Genomic DNA, 22,545 nt, shown 5'->3' with positions numbered 1-22,545 from the left:
TTTGGCACCTTTAATACAACTTGCAAACATATATACATATTGCGCTACACAGCACAAATGTTACTCCATTCCCATTTAACATAATTAAAACAAAGCCCATAATTAAGCTCAATTATGTCCAAAGCCATCATGTCATTCAATATTTCCTGGATTGCATTCACATATTCAGAAGTTGTCTCTCACTGCAGTTATGCATTTGGCACAAATTCCCAAGGGATTCCCAGGCAGCATCTGTTCTGGTGAAGCAAAGCCATCACATATTGAGATGGTTTACTGAAAGTTCACCCGTCCGTGATACCAAGAAGTATACTTTGCTAGAAAATTTAAACAAGACTTCCTCTCTGCTCTTTGATCACTTCATTGGGTTCAAGCCAAGTATGACCACCATAGACAGACTGTATCAAATGTAAAGCCTCTGTACCACCCAAACTAATGCAGTTATGTGTTTGGTAAAGAATACCTGCTGGTGAAATACAGTTGATGCAATGCTTCCCTTTAAAAATACCACAATATGCATATCGGAATGGCTTACAATAATCAAATAATTTTAATACGTAAAAATTATGGTGGTCAAAGTTTTTAGTTGATGCAGATAACAGAGAGACTGGCGAAACAAAAAGAATGCGAAACATTTATGTTATTTGTTTAATTTTTAGTTTTTAAATATAGCCTACTATTTTACAAATTTAAAGCATTATCATATTGCATATCAATATCGCAATTTACCACATTTTTCATCAATTTCGTACAATCCTACAGTAAGCAGAGCCGAGTCAGTCCTATCATAAACCCACTGACGCTCAGCTAGACGAAACACAGCAGAAAGTGCTTAAATTTCAGGAGAGGTCTGATTGAATTAATCGCGCTAATGATCCAGTGTTGCGCAAACGTCTCTTTGCCTGCTTTCGTCAACTGAGATTCTGTCGATCCACAATAAAACCCAAAAATCCAGCTCTAGAGGTCCTAAAGCATTTAAACAGACACTAATTTTGATAGTTGTTTCAGTACGCAGACATATGTGGCAGAGCACATGTCATGTTTCTGGGCCACCAGCTGTGTATAACACAACATCGGCTAGACATCATTATGTAAGTAGTGATGTTATCTAAGTGACCCTGAAATCCATCAACCAATGCCCAGTGTATGATGGCTTTATCTGCCGGTTGCAGATCTGGAATGCTGCTGTGCATTATTAAAGGGATAGTTTAACCAAAAGTTGATGCCGATGCCTTTCTTTATTTATCAGGAACCAAAAACACAGATTTTCTCAGAAAGTGTTTTTGGTTGGTTGTTTACAGTGGGAGTAAATGTTGACCGGCTCTTCAAGCTTCAAATAGACCAGTGGTTCTCAAACTTTTTGGTGTGTGCCCAAAATGTGTGCATCCCTTCGCGTCCCCCCAAAAGCAAATTCATGACATAAAACAATCTCAAGATTAAAATTTAAATTAAACAAAACATATTGGATTATAAAATGTAGTGCTGTTGGTTAGTAGCCTTATTTTTATGAGATCGCAAGCATTATTAAAGGTCACGTTCTTTCTGATCCCATTTTTTAAACCCTAGTTAGTGTGTAATGTTGCTATAATAGCCCACAGGAATTTGTCAGTCGCCAGCTAAGCTAGGCTAATATCGAATCAAAACACACTAAACAAGCTACACAATCAGAACTCGTCAGGGTTTCCCGCAGCACTTTGCAGTTCGGGTGGCCCGCCTAAGCTTGGAAACCCTACCTACCACCTTAACTAGGTCGTCAAAAAAATAAAATTGCACAAAAGGCCGTCAAGCGCGGACACGCGTCACACCGCCAGCGCGTCACACGGCCGAAATGAAAGCCATGGTCCGTCACTGTCTTTAGGATAGCCAGTTGATAAAATGCTTGTCCGTGAGAACTGTAAGTGGACTTATGTTTTGGGTTTATTTAAGCCTGTTATTGTGTTAGTCTATAGTTCTTGCAAATTAAAAAGTAAGTAAGCTGGTGATTTTGTTGTTTGAGCAACCTGCTAGCTAGGGTTTCATGTGCCTGTTGATTCGATATAATTGTTGAGCGCTCTTGCTCACTTTATTTATGTGCATTATTTACATGCTACATTAGTTACACTCCTTTAAGATAATGTAATTAATAGTGAGAAATAATACCTTTTTACAATCTCCGCACTATCTATCATCGTTCGACAGACGTTCTACAACATCAGCTTCAGTTTGTGTTTATTAATCCTTTAGTTTCAATTCATCACGCAGCTATTCCCGTTAGATGTATCTGTTAAAATTATTAATGCATTAATAATCTAGTTTGTGTTCATTTTCTGTCATAGTTTCTTCAAACTTAAGTTTTATTCGAGTGTTTTTAATAAAAATATTTTCATCATGACGCGTATGGTCCACCCATTTGATTGCCACGCCACCGGCCCCACCCACCCCTACCACCTTAACTAATATATTTTCTGCGGGAAACCCTGTAATCGTTTGCAAAATAAACGTTTTTGTTTGCATCATATATGTGTGTGAACTGTGTATAATAATTATGTATATATAAATACAAACTCGTGCATGTATAATTTGAAGAAAAAATATATATTTATAGAATAAATATTTATACATATAAATTATGTATACATATAAAATGTATATATACAAAGTACTTCTTAAATATCTACATGTGTGTGTATTTATTTATACATAATTATTATACACAGTACACACACATATATGATCTAAACAAAAACTTTTATTTTGCAAACAATTAGTCGCGATTAATCGTTATGCAGCCCTAATTGGATTATACAATGTAGTGCTGTTGGTTTTTTCGAAGGTTCAATTGCACAGGTTTTATGATAAATTAATGTAAATGTGGATTTGAGAACCACTGAAACAGACGCAAGCATTATTCAATAATACTTGACTCGTGCCATGTTTGATTTATTTATTTAACCGGGAAAGGAAGATGCAGTGTTTAACTCTTTCGCCGCCATTGACGAGATATCTCGTCAATTAAGAGAAAACGCTTCCCCGCCAATGACGAGATTTTCCGTCTTTCCGCAATACCGCTATTATCCACCAGGACGCGCACTTCCGCAACTTATACAACCCGGAAGTAGCACCTCACGTGAAAGAGAAAGAACTCCGTGTATGTTTTAAAGATCGATCTGCATCTGATCTCTATCAAAAGTCCTTCGCAAAATGGAATTATCTCAGCTTTTTGCTCAAAATTGGCTGTCTTTGAAGAAACCTACCCATGTTTGAGAGGTGATTACAAGAGAACTAATGAAGGTAAGATGAAACTTTCTTTCATCTGATATATTGTTTGTTTATATATTTAAAGAAGAACATTTTCTGGAAGGCATTAAACTTTTGTGAAAATCATGAAAAATGCTGGCGCTGGCTGGCAACTTTTTTTTTAAACGCTGGCGGGGAAAGAGTTAAACAACTTGAATTTACAATTAAAGTCAAATTTGTTGACTAGTGACAAGTTGCTATAAATTCAGGGCTCCAGACTGCCACCAAATGGTGCCATTTTGCCACCAAAATTTGAGAGTGTGCCACTGAATTTTACATCCAGTCGCACATTCGCGACCAGTAAATTTGACCTTTTTTTGTGATGTGACACTGAATTTGAAGCACATTGCTACTTTCTGTATCTTTCATCAAAGTATTTATTAGTAATACAGTGGAAATTAGTAGAAATGTGAATATTTGGTTAGCATGTTGATTTACGGTGTGTGCCCCTAAATTTCCTGGTTGCGCCCCAAAATTTTCAGTTGGGGGCCACTGTGCTCCTAGTGAAAAAGGTTAGTCTGGAGCCCTGAAATTATAGAAATACTTTTCTTCCAACTTTATTTTCTATAATTTATAGCAACAACTTAAAAATAGAGAAAATACAATAGGGCTGGGCAATATTAAAGAAAAATTAGATATGCGATTTATTGCGATATCATGCTTCATATTGCGATATGCGACGGTAGCGCTTTGCAAAATCTATTTACATGTTTTTATTAGTTTGGCTCGCATTAGTTTTATTTAGGCATTTAGTCATTACCCACTGTGTGGTCGCATTGTGTTTAGACAGATGTGTTGGTACAGACGATAACGATGCTTATCGTACATTGCGGAGCCCCCGTGAGCTCCAGACGGGGTCAATTTAATGGGTTTTTCCCCTTAACCAACTTCTTTGATGCTTTGATGCAGTGCGTGACCCATCTGGACTGTCCGTAATGTAAAGGAGTCTCTATTGAAATGTTAATCCCAAAATTGAGCAAAAAATTTGGCAACACCTACAGCATCTAACATCAAAAGCATCGCCCCTTTGTTGCATTAAGAATGGCTTAAGTGCTTTGGTATTGCATAACACAGGCCACGTAGCAGATCCATCCGGTGACAGCTGTCACCATGGAGACCCAACTACCTTCGTAGCATCACAAGGTCACCCGTTTCCTCTGCATCCCTGAATATAATCATGTCTCATGAGATTACATGTAATGACCCGCATACAAAAGACAAATTCAAGAGAAGAAAGAGACAACATTGTCTTTCATCAAAGTCTGTTGTGTCAGCTTCTGGACCATCCCTTTCCGATCTGTCAAAAAAGAAAGAGTACTTCCTGTCCGCTTATTCGAAAAAAGGAAGAGGAAACGGATTGCGCTTCCTGTTGTGGACACAGCACGTGTGTCATTCAAGCACACACTTACAAAATAAAGCAAAACAAACATACGTGAGGCCTATATATCTGTTTTTTGGAGCTGAACATCCTCAGTGGAAACTCTGATAGGAGTGTTTTGATAATCCAAGAGACCTACAAACATCCACTATCTCACAGTAAACACACCATCAGAAAAACAATGTCAGTATTTGTGACCATGCCAGGCAGGTAAGCGGGTGGGTGATTCTCACGAAACCATTGAAACACCACGGCACGAATGATTTTAGCTTTAAAATGGGTAATATAGTAACATTAAAAAGCATCAGAATTAACCCAATACTGTGGTCGCGCTTGCACCAGGTGTGATTTCAACATAAGAATTTATCTTTGTACATTTTATCTCATGTTCTGCTGAAATTCTCATTACCGCAATGTGTCCGGCGGTGTTTGAACATGCGTTATGTTGTAATTTAATCAAATTAACACAAAAATATTAAGAAAAAAAATAAATGGATGTTTTGCTAGACTACTTTAGATGACAGAAAAAATATTTACTGAATATTCATGTATAATAATAATGAAGAAAAATTAGGAAAATTATGTGTCCATGCCTGATGTTCTCATCCTCCGCAACACTTTTTGAGAACAGTTTAAGCACACATACAGAATTTTAATAAAGTTTGAGTTTGAGTGACCAAGCACATGGACCAGTTACTTCAAGATGGCTACCAGGTAAGATTATTTTTTTACATTTAATTTGAAATATTGTCTTGTCAGATTGCTTACACAACATTTTGATTATCATTACCGCAACAGATGCTTATTAAATGTTAATTTAATTAATAGAAGCATAATACTTTGATTTTAAATGCATGTGCAGAATCTCCAAATTATGTTCTTTCAGGTTTGTCATGTCATTTTGAAAATATGTCAGTGTTGATGTTTTCTGACTGTTGCGGTAATAAGATTTTTTAGGACTTATTTTTTTAATTATGTTACAAAAATTGTTAAATGATAAGTAAAAGTTTTTAAATTAATGTTCCCGTTTACTCCAGACTTTGTTTTTCAATGTCTGGTGGGAAAAAAAGTAAATTTAAGCAATTTTTACATTTTCATGCTTGACATTTTTAAAACCAAGTTTTCGTGAGAATCACCCGGGTCGTCAAATAAAACTGATACAGTCAACGAATCAGAATTGGGCGTCTTACTAACATATGTGGACATCCACCTTACCACATACCCACTACAAAAAAACATCTTCAAATACTGAAATCGTGTTATAAACTCAAATGTGCTGTTGGGCACCAAACAGACAAACTTTAAGACGTGCAAATCTGATTTTTGAGCCAAGCGGAGTCAAAAGGGTTTAAGACGAACCCTAAGTGCACACAAAACAGTAGGAGACCCTTCAGACAATGATATCAGCTTTACTCAAGGAGGGGGCGACGTGCTGTCAAAATACCAATGCCGTGATACCATGGTAAACCATGACAGCGCTTGATTGATGATGGTTGCTTCAATAAATGAAAGCATGGGAAAAGTGGCTTAACACCAAAACCCCTTAGGGTCTGTCGGCTAGCAATGATGTCTTTACATGAGATGTGAGGGAGTTCAAGGTTTTTTCCAAGGTGATAACATGTTAGAAACCTGTTGGCTGGATATTATATTACAGTAAAGTATGACTACAGATACATCAGTCAAATCATTAACGTGGGATGTCTGTCACCATAAAAGTCAATAAGACGATCCAGTTGTGTCTGATCTTAAGCAAACACAACTTACTGCCACATACTTTCAAGGGTTTTTTTTTTTTTTAGAGTAAACCGAGGCCTTGAATAAATTGCCACATCTTGTAAGTAAGAGTGCTTTCACAGAGCGCAGTTATTATGCAAGAGTATTGCCCTCAATTTGCTCTTTAAATGTTGCTAAACAGGACATAAACCCTTGAAACACAATAGAAACTTGGGACAATGCAATGCAATGCAATATTGTGAACAACGCTAAGCAAAACAAAAGACAAATGCGAAACAAGAAACAGCAGGTCACACCGCAATGTCCATCTCTTTTAACAACTATTATTTTAATTTAAATATAACGCATATTGCATAACAAAATGACAAAAATGCCAGTTTTAATCCATTGACATTTATGCATTTGGCAATTGTTTTTTTTTTTAAAGAAGCGACTTACATTGCATTCAAGCTATGTATTTTATCAATATGTGTGTGTTCTCTAGGGATCGAGTAAATTTCTAAAAGGATTCATCTATTTTCTTTAAAAAATCCAGATAATTTACTCACCACCATGTCATCCAAAATGTTGTTGTCTTTCTTTGTTCAGTCAAGAAGAAATTATGTTTTTTTGAGGAAAACATTCCAGGATTTTTTTCATTTTAATGGACCCCAACACTTAACCGTTTAATGCAGTTTAAAATTGCAGTTTCAAAGGACTCTAAACGATCCCAAACGAGGCATAAGGGTCTTATCTAGCGAAACCATTGTCATTTTTGACAAAAAAATATGCACTTTTAAACCACAACTTCTTGTCTATCTCCGGTCCAGTGACGCGCCAGCGCGACCTCACGTAATTGCGTAATGCCGTGGAAAGGTCACGTGTTACATACCGTATTTTCCGGACTGTAAGTCGCTCCGGAGTGTAAGTCGCATCAGTCAAAAAATGCGTCATGAAGAGGAAAAAACATATATAAGTCGCACTGGAATATAAGTCGCATTTATTTAGAAAATGATTATTCTTTTTGTGGGCATTTTGTTTGCTAAGTCTTTCTCCGTTGTCTTTTAAGTTAATGTTTCAGTTAAGAGTTTTTTTCAGGGGTAGGCTACAGGAGCAACATATAGTGCCCTCTCATGGCTGTAGACGGTAATGTTTTATTTTGGTTCATGTTAGTCAGAATGAATTAATTTTGACTATAAGTCGCACCTGACTTAAAGTCGCAGAACCAGCCAAACTATGAAAAAAGTGCGACTTATAGTCCGGAAAATACGGTATATGAAATGCACATTTGCGGACCATTTTAAACAATGAACGGACACAAAGACATTAATTAGTATCATTCAACATACAACAACGTCTGAACGGTCTTCTTTGTTTACACTTGTAAACACTGGGGCGGAGTTTCGATACGTCATTGTCAAAATGACAATCGTTTCGCTAGACAAAACCCTTATGCCTCGTTTGGGATCATATTGAGTCCAACACTGCTACGTGTTGGGGTCCATTAAAGTCCATTAAAATGAGAAAAATCCTGGAATGTTTTCCTCAAAAAACATAATTTCTTCTCGACTGAACAAAGAGAGACATCAACATTTTGGATGACACGGTGGTGAGTAAATTATCTGGATTTTTTTTAAGAAAATGGACTATTCCTTTAAAGAGCAAATATTGTCTCATTCACGATTTTACATTTCCTTTGGTGTGTAAGTGTGTATTAGTACATGTTAACGATATGCAAAAGGTACAAACCCCAAAGTGAACAATGACGCGAGTTATCGTCTCTAACGTAAATCTTTTTTCTTGGACTACAACAAACACACGAATTGTAGGCAACAGTTTACTTCCTGGGATTGTTGATGTAGACAAGACCGACATTATCATAATTCCTCCCGCTTTGACTCACAGCCTGTAAGTTAACTCCTGTTAGCATTGCATTGTGAGCGAATCTTTCAAACATTGCAGGGGGCGTCACATTTCCTGCTGACGTCAGAGGTATTCAAGCCAATCACAACGTACAGATTAGCTGACCAATCAGGGACACAGCGCTTTTCAAATCGATGAGTTTTGTACAAAATCAATGCATTTGAGGAAGGCAGGTTATCTGGAGCTATAATGTGTTTTTTAACCATAAACCACACGAAAACATTGTATTATACCAAATACACAAAATAACATTGTTTTGTAGCAATGAAATAGGTGCTCTTTAATTTGCTAAGGTCCAGAGGTTCATGCCATCTAATCGACACTTTTGCAGGTAGTAAAAAGTAATTGAGTTATATACTTTCCAAACAAAACTCTGAGGGACTGACGGATGGACACTGGTGTGAACTTCCACCACATCCGACACACAAACCTGCATCAACCGCTGCAACGTGACCCCAGGCCAAACTCTGCCGTTACTACAAACAAACTTCATCCAATATGACAAGATGCAACGATGCAGATAAAATTAGCTACACTTCTGGTATAGAAACTTGAAAACACACCCCCTGGAACCGAAAAAGTACAGTCTAAGTGCTTAGTGTTGAGTTTAAGGGTTAGTCCACTCAGTAATGAAATTTTAATGATTAATTACCGACCCTCATGTTGTTCCACCTCTAAGACCTTTGTTCATCTTTGGAACAGAAATCAAGATATTTTGGATGAAACCCGAGAGGTTTCTGAGCCCCCGTAGACAGCAACGCAACTCACAATTTTAAGGCCCACAAAGGCAGTTAACTCTTTCCCCGCCAGCATTTTTTAAAAAGTTGTCAGCTTACACATGTAAGTATGGTGACACAAAATAAAACGTGGAGATTTTTTAAGTGGATAAAAAATGAAAACTATATTGTATATCTATACTATACTTACTGGTGTAACTACTCATGTAACAGTCTTTAAATAGGAAAAACATGGAAGTGTTTGGTGTAGGGATGCACCGATAGGATTTTTTTGGGCCGATACCGATTCCGATTTAAACAGACAACTTCTGGCCGATACCGATGCCGATACAGATATTAAACACTTGTATACAATACTATATAGTTGGTCTAGCTAGTTTATTTCTGCTTCAAATTATTTTTACTGAACATGGATTGGATCTAATTAACATTCAACTGACCAACATAATAAGAGAGGCACAAATTCAGCTAAAACAAATATAATAAGACAGCATGACAACCTTCAAAGGTGGTTTTTGCTATTCAGCATTTATTTTATTAACAACATCAACTCATTTTTTACATATAATGGATTTCTTTATGCAGTTAATTAATTAACAATTGGTATCGGCCTTTCTCGTGCTATTGCCGATATGCCGATGGTTTCAAATTCATCAAAAATCGGCCGATAAATATCGGTGGCCGATACATCGGTGCATCACTAGTTTGGTGGCTTCTAAATTCTGGATCCTAAGGAATGAATGGGGCTAGGCTAAATGCTAACACATTCACGACGCGCTGTACAAAGATTAAATGCACGCATAAAAAAAATAGGGATGTATTCATTTGTCTAAGATGAGGTAAGAACATAATAAAATATTGAAAAACTGTGGTGTTTTCCTTTAAAGCATTGGTTAACATGAACTAAAAATTAACAATACTTCTACAGCATTTATTACTCTTAGTTCATGTTAACTGTGGCATTAACTTATACATTTATAAAATTAAGCAGTGAAAATGTTAAAAATTAATTAATGTACCATGAACTAACATATAATATTTATTAAGATTAACAAGAATTAATACATGCTGAAAACTATATTGTTTGTTCATGTTAGTTAATGCATTTAGTAATGTTTACTTACACAATACAACCTTATTGTAAAGTGTTACCAAATGTTTTTGCGAATTATTGGATTTTTATTCCAATCTTGGTGTTCCCATCACTTGTTTCTTATGTGATACTTCAAATTGTACATAAAATCAGGGTGATTGAAACCCATCTAATGGCTGATAGATATGCAGGTCAATAATGTCATTTTATGCCAAACCAAAGGCAGATATTTTTATAAGATATTCAAGAGAAATATAATCCAGGCTGTTAAGGTCCAATATTAGAAGGGAATGCAAGGCATTTGGAATGAGCATTCGGCAGTAGCGTAAACTTCGGAGGGTCTCAGAGGTCTTATTTCAACACCCTGTAGTAAACTTGATCCTAATGGCCAATAAACATGGAGTAACACATCCCCAAATATCTACTGTACTGTACACACAGTCATTATAATGTTAAAGAGTATCTCTGAGCACGCGTCAAAATAAAGAAACATCAATGCCGTTGCATTCCTGCTAAATGATTCGCCAATAATATGGTTTCATAAAGGTTAATAAACTCCCAATTAATTTAGTCGATCTCGCATTTAACTTCAAATAACACCAACAAGCATCTCAAATGTGACCTTCACATAAGAGCAAGTTATATTTATTTTTGTACGTGACGCCAAACAGGGACGATAGTTCGAGACCTGTTTGGGTTGCTCATATGAACCCTTCACATAAAACACTAAACAATAAAGTGGTGTTTGTGAGCAAAGTCCAAAACTTTGGCCTAAACTTGTATCTATTAAATTAACAGATAAATTAAACATTTACAGATTTTATGTGGAACTGCAAGCAAATATATGGCTTAAATAACACCAATGTGCTGACAAAAATGTGTCAACAACAAAAATAAAAAAATAAGAGGAACAAAATCTCACTTTTTTGTAACAAAGAAATACCACAAAATTACACAATGTCCTGCACAGTTAGTCACAAACAAGGTGTGTTCACTTCTTTGTTGAGTCATTGAAGCAAAAATATTAATTCGAATTAAAAATATATTTTGTGGCAATTTACCCTTTTGGCAAATGTGTTAAAAAGTTATTTTGGGCTGTGATTCGGCCCTTAACAGGGTCAAAAGGTGCATGTGGTGCAAAAGGTCATGGGTTTGAAACACATGCTGATAAAAAACTGTATACCTTCTAATGCACTGCAAGTCGCTTTGGATAAAAACGTCTGCCAAATGCGTAAATGTAAATGTAATAACAGGAACTAAAAGTAGGGTGTGTTCGCCAGGCAGATGGGACGTTATATTTAGCTTATTATTTTTTCTTGTTGAGCAATCAATGCAATAGAGCTCATTTCCTTTATGGGCGAGAGGCCACAAACCACCCTCAAAGTTACGGTAATAGGGTCAAACACACATACAAGTTCATATACAAATCTATTAAACAAAACACAAACAGTTTTGTTTGCAACGGTTGAGTTCGCCTAAAGTTTTACGATCCATAAAAAAGTTTGTTGCCTTAAAGTGCACCTATTTCATTGCTAAAAAACGATGTTGTTTGTGTGTATTTGGTATAATACAAAGTGTTCGCGTGGTTTATGGTTTAAAAAACACATAATTTTCCACATACCGTACATTTTTGTAGCTCCAGATTTCCCGCTCTTCCTGAAACTGACTGATTTTGTACAAAACTCATCGATTTGAAAATCGCTGTGTCCCTTATTGGCAAGCTAATCTGTACGATTGGCCTGAATACCTCTGACGTTAGCTGGAAATGTGAAGCTCCTTACCATGTTTGAAAGATTCGCTCACAATGCAATGCTAACAGGAGTTAACTTACATGCTGGGAGGAAGCAGGAGGAATTATGATAATGTCGCTCTTGACTACATCACCAATCCCAAAAAGTAAACTTTTGCCTAAAATTTGTGTGTTTGTTGTAGTCCAAGAAAAGAGATTTACGTTGGAGACGATAACTTGCGTCATCGTTTACTTTGGGATTTGTAGCTTTTGCATATTGTTAAAGAGCACCTATTGTCCGATTCATGTTTTTAAATTTCCTTTGGTGTGTAAGTGCGTATTAGTACATGCTGCCGATATGCAAAAGGTACAAACCCAAAAGTAAACAATGACGCGAGTTTTCGTCTCCAACGTAAATCTCTTTTCTTGGACTACAACAAAACACACGGATTGTAGTCCACAGTTCACTTCCTGGGATTGGTGATGTAGGCAAGACCGACATTATCATAATTCCCCCCGCTTTGGACTCACAGCCTGTAAGTTAACTCCTGTTAGCATTGCATTGTGAGCGAATCTTTCAAACATGGTAAGGAGGATCACATTTCCGGCTCACGTCAGAGGTATTCAGGCCAATCGCAACGTACAGATTAGCTGGCCAATCGGCGACACAGCGCTTCTCAAATCCATACGTTTCAGGAAGAGAGTGAAATCTGGAGCTACAAAAATGTACAGTTTGTGAAACATAATGTGTTTTTAACCTTAAACCACGCGAACACATTGTATTATACCAAATACGCAAAATAACCTTGTTTTTTAGAAATGAAATAGGTGCCCTTTAACATGTACTAATCATAGACCGTAAAAAAATATGGACGTAGTGTCCGTGACGTCACCCATTGGCTTGTGAAGATCGTTTTTGAAGCTTAAAGTAGGCGTTGCCTGCCGTCGCCATCTTGGACGCGCGTCACCGGGAATCACTCGCGGAAAGCCGAAAATGGGTAAAGAGGCGGACATGGGTGAAGCTGAGGTGAAACCACGCCCACCTAGTGCGAGTCTAGTGACAGCAGTGGCTGTTTAACCGTCACTCAAGCGGCCACGCCATTAATTATGCAGAAGTTTAAGGCTTAATATAATTTAAACGGGTGAGTTACAAAAAAAAATCACCCCCCTCACAGTTGTCATGAAGGGCAAAATTAGCTATATAGACCAAAAGCACTTTTTGTACCAGGCTGTAAAGACATTATTTTCTACTGTAAAGTTGGGCATTTTTAACATGGGAGTCTATGGGAATTGACTCCCTTTTGGAGCCTGCCTCTAGCGGCCAGTCGATGAATTGCAGTTTAAGTCACTTCCGTATTGGCTTCATTAGAGCAATAGACCCCTTCAAGGTTTGTAAACATTGAATGACTATCGGGTGCGCGCGCAGCACGGGGTCGAACTGTTCATACCATTTAGGCTTAATAATTTAATCTAACAGGGCTGAAAAATGATGACTTACCTCAAATGAAGTGAGCACTACAAACACAAGCCTCTTTGATCTTTGCATTGTCCCAGCCTGCACGTTAATTGCTTGCAGCCGCAAATGTTATATTTTTTTGTTTTTGAAATTCTGCATAAATCGCGAAAACTTAACGGAAGACCTGGTGCGATTTTCACAGCCCACGACGTAAGTAGGCATTTTTGACCATACCGAATAATACGCAACTCTATCTGCTGTAATGGCTTTTCTGACCCTGACATGCGCAGTGGAAACTGCCTGTGACGTGAACCGTGAAGGGGTCTATTGGAAGGTTGCCCCTCGGTACTAATACACACTTATACACCAAAGGAAATGTAAAATCGTGAATCGGATAATTAGTGACGTTTAAGTTTAATTAACTCAAAACCAGGTAACTTTTTTAAGGCAAGTAATCTTTCTTTTACAGTGAAAGTATATTTACAGTCTTTCTTTTAAGTAAAAAAATGTTTTGGTATAATCTGCATTACACACAAACTATAAAAATTATGTCTATAACTTCTATCACACAGATTACGATTAGATCCGCAGATAACACACATAATACATACTGCACATTGTAACCGCAGAGCACATCCTAAACTGAAGATGCTCTCACGTACATTCATGGAAATCTGAGATGTTTTAGCCAAAGGGAGGAATAATATACAGTTGCCAGCATCTATATATCTTCAATAGCACACGTGCAGTCAGGTTTGTGTACATAACTGTGAGATGGTACCAGCCTCTAACCCTGACTAAGAAATCCACATGTAAGCATAAACTAAAATGCATAAATTCTGAAAGATTTGATGAAAGAGTGAAAGATTAGCTTGGCGATTCCCACCTACAATTCTGTCGTCTACACGCGTGTTAAGTTTCAGAGAGGACGTCTTTTGAAAACAGCTTGTACATTTAATTTAACCCCAAACCACATTCTGTTCCCTTTCTAGAGCCGCAAACCAACCCCGCTTCCTCCAACCCGACCTTGATTTAAAGTCTTCATCTCAGGACTTGATTTAAAGTCTTCGAACCTGAGCTGAATGCTTTGAATAACAAAGGCGACTTACCCGGATCCCTTTGGAATTTGACATGCGGATTCACACAAACGCCAACAATATATCACTGACACGCAGAAGTAGCTGGACGTCTTTGTTTTGACTGGATGCTGCTGAGTCTCTCAAAGACGAAACATTTTAACGTCAACACAATTGGATCCCCTGGGGATTGTAGGGATACAAAGCATTGCTTTAAAAAGCGACAAAGGCCATCATCCAAAGGCCGTTGTACATTCAGTTTCCACAGTTAATGACTTTCTCATTAAAAAAGAAAAAGGTCACATTGACGGCACTCCATATTGGTGGAAAGGGCCTGTGCTTGGCAAGATCACTGTAGTTTCAGGCTCCAAATATAAACACATTTAGAGCGACAAACCCCATTCTATCTACAGGAATTGTTGGCATAGACCAGATCTGGTTTTTCTGAACTGCAAAATTCAAGGGAATTTTGAAAACTTTCCATTGAAATTGCATGGGAATATATGGGAATTGTGGCATGCAGATGAAGATAAGTCAGATGTTATGGAAGCTAATGTTTGTTTGTGATACAGTTTGTATAAATTACACAAAATGTACAAATAATTAGCTTTACCGTATTTTCCAGAGTATAAGTCGCATATATAATCTAAAAATGCATAAAAAACATATATAGGTTGCACTGGACTATGCGCCGCATTTACAGACATTTAATCTGGAAAGGCTATTTATTCAACGCAACAATAGCACAGAACAGCAGGCTGAATAGGTGTCTGTACACGTTAAAGTAACATAAACAGTTATTTACACGATACACAATAGCATACCGAACAATCTTAGGAGGCTGAATAGGCTAAATTAACACGATAAGCCAAAGCAAGTTTAAAAAGGTCTTGAAGTCATTCCGCATCACTGAATCCATTGAATTACATAAATACAGGAGCAGCATAGAGCGGCTGTAGACGGTAATGGTTTCTCTTGGTTTATATTAAATAATTTTGACGTATAATTCGCACCTGATTCCTGACTATGTGGGTGATTCTCACGAAACCATTGAAACACCACGGCACTAATGATTTTAGCTTTAAAATGTGTAATATAGTAACATTAAAAAGCATCAGAATTAACACAATACTGTGTTCTACCTTGCACAATGTGTGATTTCAACATAAGAATTTATAATTGTAAATTTTATCTCATTTTCTGCTGAAACTCTCATTACCGCAATGTGTCCGGCTGTGTTTGAACATGCGTTATGTTGTAATTTAATCAAATTAACACAAAAATATTAAGAAAAAAAAATAAATGGATGTTTTGCTAGACTACTTTAGATGACAGAAAAAATATTTACTGAATATTCGTGTATAATAATAATGAAGAAAAATTAGGAAAATGATGTGTCCATGCCTGATGTTCTCATCCTCCGCAACATTTTTTGAGAACAGTTTAAGCACACATACAGAATTTTAATAAAGTTTGATTTTGAGTGACCAAGCACATGGACCAGTTACTTCAAGATGGCTACCAGGTAAGATCATTTTTTTACAGTTAATTTGAAATATTGTCTTGACAGAATGCTTACACGACATTTTGATTATCATTACCGCAACAGATGCTTATTAAATGTTAATTTAATTAATAGAAGCATAATACTTTGATTTTAAATGCATGTGCAGAATCTCCAAATTATGTTCTTTCAGGTTTGTCATGTCATTTTGAAAATATGTCAGTGTTTTCTGACTGTTGCGGTAATGAGATTTTTTAGGACTAATTTTTTAAATTATGTTACAAAAAGTGTTAAATGATAAGTAAAAGTTTTTAAATTAATGTTCCCATTTACTCCAGACTTTGTTTTTCAATGTTTGGTGGGAAAAAAAGTAAATTTAAGCAATTTTTACATTTTCATGCTTGACATTTTTAAAACCAAGTTTTCGTGAGAATCACCCATGTGTTCCAGGACCCGCCAAACTATGAAAAAAGTGTGACTTATAGTCCTGAAAATACGGCAATTACTTAAGTTTCCAATTTAGAATATTTCAAAATTCCCAAGCTCTGCAACCCTACATACAACAGTTCATAAATTACATCACATGTATCCAAGTGTGCTTGATCTTAACTGAATAAGATTGAGAATCTAGTATTGCTACTGTGCAGTATTTTTGTTCAGTACTAGTTACAACAAATTATTCAATTAAACAATTATAATTAAAGCAAATTAAACACATTTAAAAAGTATGATTCTCATTTCTAAAAAAACAACTAACTCCACATTTTTGTTCGCATGGGGTTACCAACCAAGGATTTCAGCCCAGGTTTCAAAGCAACGCGAAGGGCAGACAAACCCATCTGGGAGCGTTTTGCTTCTCTCAGATGTGAAATGACAGTGATTGGGCAAATTAAACTCCTGACCTGGAACATTTTCACTAATGCATTCCCAAAAGAGACACGCCCCCTGGAGAGACCCTCGCATTTGCAACTGTCAAACCACAGCCATGTCCTGGCCAATACCATCGTAAAACTGTTCAGAGTTGCCACAAAAATACAGCGTCTCCAAGTGCACTTTTTTTTATCAGTTATTTGGTCCAATTTCGACATCTTATGTAAAAAGGCTGAATTCTCATTTCCAGCGTGCAAAATGTTGGCAAGAACTTCAAACATTTTCATCTAAAACTCATTTGTGTGTGCTTCTATCTCTTTCTGTTTATTTTCATCTTTGAAGGTCGGGAATGACCCTGGAGACTGGAGAACGGCTGCTAAGATTAATGCAAATAGATTCTTTGCTCGCGGGAATTCATTTGGAGGAGCCACAAGGAACTGTCCTAGGAACCTGCACATTTTCATTTTTACAGTCCAGAAACGGGAAATGTTAGCTTATTCATCTACGGCATGTGTCCTAACCAAGTGCAACACAAGGCAATGCATCTTCTCTCCACCACCTCAAGTAAATTATTGTTCTAACCAGCTCCAACATCATACACACGTCAAAGAGGATCATCACGCCTGTCACAACTAATCCTTTAATGATCGTGACAGCATTCATTCTGATTGGCTGTTATTTTTGTGCCTTCAAGTGGCATATCTCTTTCAAGGGTGACAGCGAAAATACTTGAAGCTGGAAACTTGTCACGTCACGCCTGCTTAGCCGAACACTGAGTACAAGAGGACACTGAAAGTCACTGGTGGTGATCTTGCATGAAAAAACCTCTTAGACAAGACATTAGCCCACTCAAAGCCTGTGAAACATCCAAATCAGCCCAGCTGGGCCTGTCCTCCTCTCACTTCCAGATGAAGTTGTGTTTCAGTCTGTGGGAAGTTCATCTCTATGGGGTTTGTTTCCAACCACACATGTATAAAGAGATTGTTATGACCCCGGGGCCACAGGCAACACTGCCGTCATATGCCACACCAGCTGATCTTGTGATATGACCAGATGCTCTGATTGTTTACATGTCAATGTTTTCTGTCATTTAACTTGTTTAACTATAATCAAATCTTTTCACGGAACATTATGCGGATATGTGTGGGTTTGTAAATCTTCTGTTTTGTTTGACTGACAGACTGCAGGAATCATTGCAGATGTATCAAAGCTGGGTGATTCTCGCAAAATTAGAGTTATGAGGTGTCATGAAACATTTAGATAAAAAAAGGAAATGCTATCAAAATAAGAAGCATACAGTTACAAACATCTCTTCATGTACTAACCACATCATACAAACCAATTTTTTATTCACATTTAAGGAAAAATTTTCATTACCGCAACATTAAAAAATCTTACAAATAAAAAGCTTCAGTGCATGTATAAACATTTACAGTAAATTAACATGTGGTGTTTGGTGATCATTTGTAAATGTAGAGACAATAATAAGGAATATAAATGTGTCCAAGACCAATTCTCTCATCCTCCGCAACAATTTTCAATCATTGTTGGAAGGGACATAATTGACTGTGACACTCAAGATGGCTACCAGGTAAGCAGTTCTTATTTTTTCTCTCCAGATAAAAGTTAAAATTTTGTTTCTCATAGTACCTACACAACTTTTTAGTTCTCATTACCGAAACATGAGTTTGTAAATGCATATATTTAATGTAATATCATGTTGCGGATGATAATTTTTGATAATGATAATCTAAAAAGTGCAAAAATTCTATAGGAAATATTTTTTAAATCCTCTAAAAATAATGATTATAGTAAGTTCAGACCTTAATCTTAAATGTGCAAAAAAATTGGCTTCAAGGGCTTTTTAAAAATTCTGATGCTGGACACCTTCTAAATCTTGATTTCGTGAGAATCACCTAGAGGCATTTAAATTAAAGGTTGTTATTTTTCATTACAATTTTTTTTTTAAATTATAAGAGAAAAAAATTATACTATGGAAGTGAATGGTGCCCCAGATCTGTTTGGTTATTTTTCCAGTCCCTCCAGAAAAACGCGACTGTGCGATCGCACAATATATTGCATAATCAGCCAAAGTCTGTGCGGGGCTGCATTTTTTCCAAATACGACGCACTTTCGCCGCATTAATTACATATTTCCGCGCACAAAATATGCAGGGCTTGCATGATTTCATAATCTCGGCATTTTCGTAGCAAAAAGTCACATATATATTAGCAGAAAGTTGAAAAATGTTGCATTTACTTCCCAAAAGCGCAGCCATGTCCTCTATTGCCATGGGAACGTTATGAAGTGACGTGATTATGTGATTATGTGAACATCATTGCAGCTTTTGCAAGTTTCCGCAGTTTTTGCAAGTTCCGCAAATTCCCGCAATTCCATCGCATAAATATCCCGCATATTCCATCACATTTTTTAAGAAAACGTGCCGCAAAATCGAGGATTTTTGCCCGCAACAATCACAAAAAAACTCTGCGTTTTTCTGGAAGGACTGTTTTTCAAAATACCCTAATTTGTGTTCGGCAAAAAAAAAATAAATGTATACAATTATGGAACAACGTGAGGGTGAATAAATGACTACAGAATTTTTTTTATTTTATTGTGAACTATCCCTTTAAAAATTTCTACACCAGCGCAATATACACTAGTCAACATTCGAAGTGGATCAAAACCAATCAAAAAAGTTTACATAAAACCAATACCTAATACCCATACTTGTCTTAGGACAACTTTGATAAACTTTATTGATCCACTTCATATGTTGACTAGTATATATAGAGATTAGCATGTAATTCAAAAATTATCGTGCACTTTAAAGGGTGTTGAAAGTGTTAAAATTGAGAAGGAATACGGCATATTTGGTTTCAGAACAGGACCTGCCCATCTGAAATTCTCATCAGCTTCTCAACCGAGAAGTAATTTTTTTTCTTAACTTTTGGTCATGTGATGGGGCGTCAGTGAAATCAACTGATCTATGAGCAAATAGCTTTACATAAAACAGTTCTTAACCATGGCTAAAATTTCTGGTTTCTGCTCCTCATGCGAATGGAAAAAAGCAGGAAAAACGGAAACTCCAAATCAGATGCATGTGGAGCGGCAAGACCAAAGACAGCGAGAGTGACTCGCCAAATAAAAACAATACCGACACACACACACACACACAAAACAAAAGAAAGTTTCCATGGTTAAATGCAGCCAGCATGCGGAGCTCATATGTTTTTGATAAGCGCTAATGGAGAACTGTGAGGTCATAATGAAGTCATGCTTATCAAATAGACAGGTTCATAAAAGAGACCGGTGCTTTCCAAAGTAACGCATGCAAATGCAAACACATTCACACAGAAATGAAAATTGTCAAGATTAAATTACAGTTTCGGTTTGTGTTTATGTTACTCACGGGGTGGACTGAACATTTCAAATGCACCCTGTCATCAAAGCCCGAACCTTAGACTCCTGCTGATGTATTTGACCCCAAAAAGCATTTTATACCAGACAAAGAAATGAAGGCAACGAAGAAAGCCAGTGAAAGAGTTCAACCAGACATCATTATAAAAAATAAGTGTAAAGACAACTAGAGGAGAACTGACCAGCTGAGCAGGAAAATAAATGCAATATTTGCATTTCCTCTGAGATAGAAGAGAGGATACAGAAGGATGCATAATGATTAATCACGATTAATCTATAACAGAATAAAAGTTTTTGTTTACATCATATATGTGTGTGACTGTGTATAATAATTATGTATATATAAATATGCACACATGCATGTATAATTTAAAGAAAAAATAATATATTTATATATTAAAAGGTATTGCGGAGGATTTTCTTTTTCCGAGTGGATAACCAAGACTATTGGTCCTCCCAGTTGTCAATCAGGAGTGTTGCGCAATTTTTTAAAAAGTGGACAAGGAGGTTCTTTTCTAAAATTCGAGAAAATCCTCCGCTACACCTTTAAGTATTTATATAAATTGTACATAAATATACAAATGTATATACACATGTAAACATTTCTTAAATATATACATGCATGTGTGTGCATTTATCTATACAAAGTTCATACAGGTGATTCTCACGAAACCATTGAAACACCACGGCACTAATGATTTTAGCTTTAAAATGTGTAATATAGTAACATTAAAAAGCATCAGAATTAACACAATACTGTGTTCCACCTTGCACAATGTGTGATTTCAACATAAGAATTTATAATTGTAAATTTTATCTCATTTTCTGCTGACATTCTCATTACCGCAATGTGTCCGGCTGTGTTTGAACATGCGTTATGTTGTAATTTAATCAAATTAACACAAAAATATTAAGAAAAAAACTAAATGGATGTTTTGCTAGACTACTTTAGATGACAGAAAAATATTTACTGAATATTCATGTATAATAATAATAAAGAAAAATTAGGAAAATTATGTGTCCATGCATGATCTTCTCATCCTCCGCAACACTTTTTGAGTACAGTTTAAGCACACATACAGAATTTTAATAAAGTTTGATTTTGAGCGACCAAGCACATGGACCAGTTACTTCAAGATGGCTACCAGGTAAGATCATTTTTTTTACAGTTAATTTGTAATATTGTCTTGTCAGAATGCTTACACAACATTTTAATTATCATTACCGCAACAGATGCTTATTAAATGTTAATTTAATTAATAGAAGCATAATACTTTGATTTTAAATGCATGTGCAGAATCTCCAAATTATGTTCTTTCAGGTTTGTCATGTCATTTTGAAAATATGTCAGTGTTGATGTTTTCTGACTGTTGTGGTAATGAGATTTTTTAGGGCTAATTTTTTAAATTATGTTACAAAAAGTGTTAAATGATAAGTAAAAGTTTTTAAATTAATGTTCCCATTTACTCCAGACTTTGCTTTTCAATGTCTGGTGGGGAAAAAAGTAAATTTAAGCAATTTTTACATTTTCATGCTTGACATTTTTAAAACCAAGTTTTCGTGGGAATCACCCATACACAGTTCACACACATATATGATGTAAACAAAAACTTTTATTCGGCTATAGATTAATCGCGATTAATCGTTATGCATCACTATTTACATTATATATTTAAATTCATGCATTTAACTAATGCATGGGTGGAGGGATTAAAATTTTTTTATAACATAAAGATGTAGTATTGTAAGTAACTTTGGATAAAAGCATCTGCCAAATGCATAAATGTAAATGTTTAAAGTCTGACACTGAAATTCACAAAAGATTAGCATAAATAAAAATATTAATAGCTATTTATTAATATAAATATGAATATGTATTTTAAAGAATATATTAATAAACGCTCAAATATAGGCTAACAACTAACAAGCTTGCATATGAATCATCTCCAAAAAATAAGAATGACATGCAAAAATCCATGTACAAAAAGCAATGACAGCCTTTAAAATTTTTTGTTTTTAATGTATTTGACTTGACAATCTATTAGTTCCTATATATAAACAACCACACAACACTCACATCTGCATCAATGTACTGCATCAAACCACAACACGTGTTACTATGATCACACACATACATACTAACGTTATATGAATGAGACATATAAGACCCCCATTACAGCCTTATTCCGTGCAGTGCTGGGACATGTAACTCTAAAAAAACATGTTTAAATCCACCCCATCCATAACCTGCATAGTAAATACATCATTTCGCTGCATCAGAACGCATGCGTGAAACAGCACGCGCACGTTTAACACAACGCAGACAGCAGACAGTGTGATTTATTACAAGCTTAAATAAGCGATCGCAGGTGT

The 22,545-nt window shown here is 36.2% G+C and overlaps 1 protein-coding gene across 1 annotated transcript in view; it reads right to left on the bottom strand.

Moving 5' to 3' along the window:
- The window catches only part of add3a (adducin 3 (gamma) a), a 123,256-nt gene that overhangs the window by 100,570 nt on the left and 141 nt on the right, over window positions 1-22,545 (bottom strand). The gene's annotated exons all lie outside the window — the stretch shown is intronic.

The sequence above is a fragment of the Misgurnus anguillicaudatus genome, chromosome 23 (genome assembly GCF_027580225.2).
Source record: "Misgurnus anguillicaudatus chromosome 23, ASM2758022v2, whole genome shotgun sequence".
Classification (NCBI taxonomy): Eukaryota; Metazoa; Chordata; class Actinopteri; order Cypriniformes; family Cobitidae; genus Misgurnus; species Misgurnus anguillicaudatus.
This window is presented reverse-complemented; position numbering and strand designations above follow the sequence as displayed.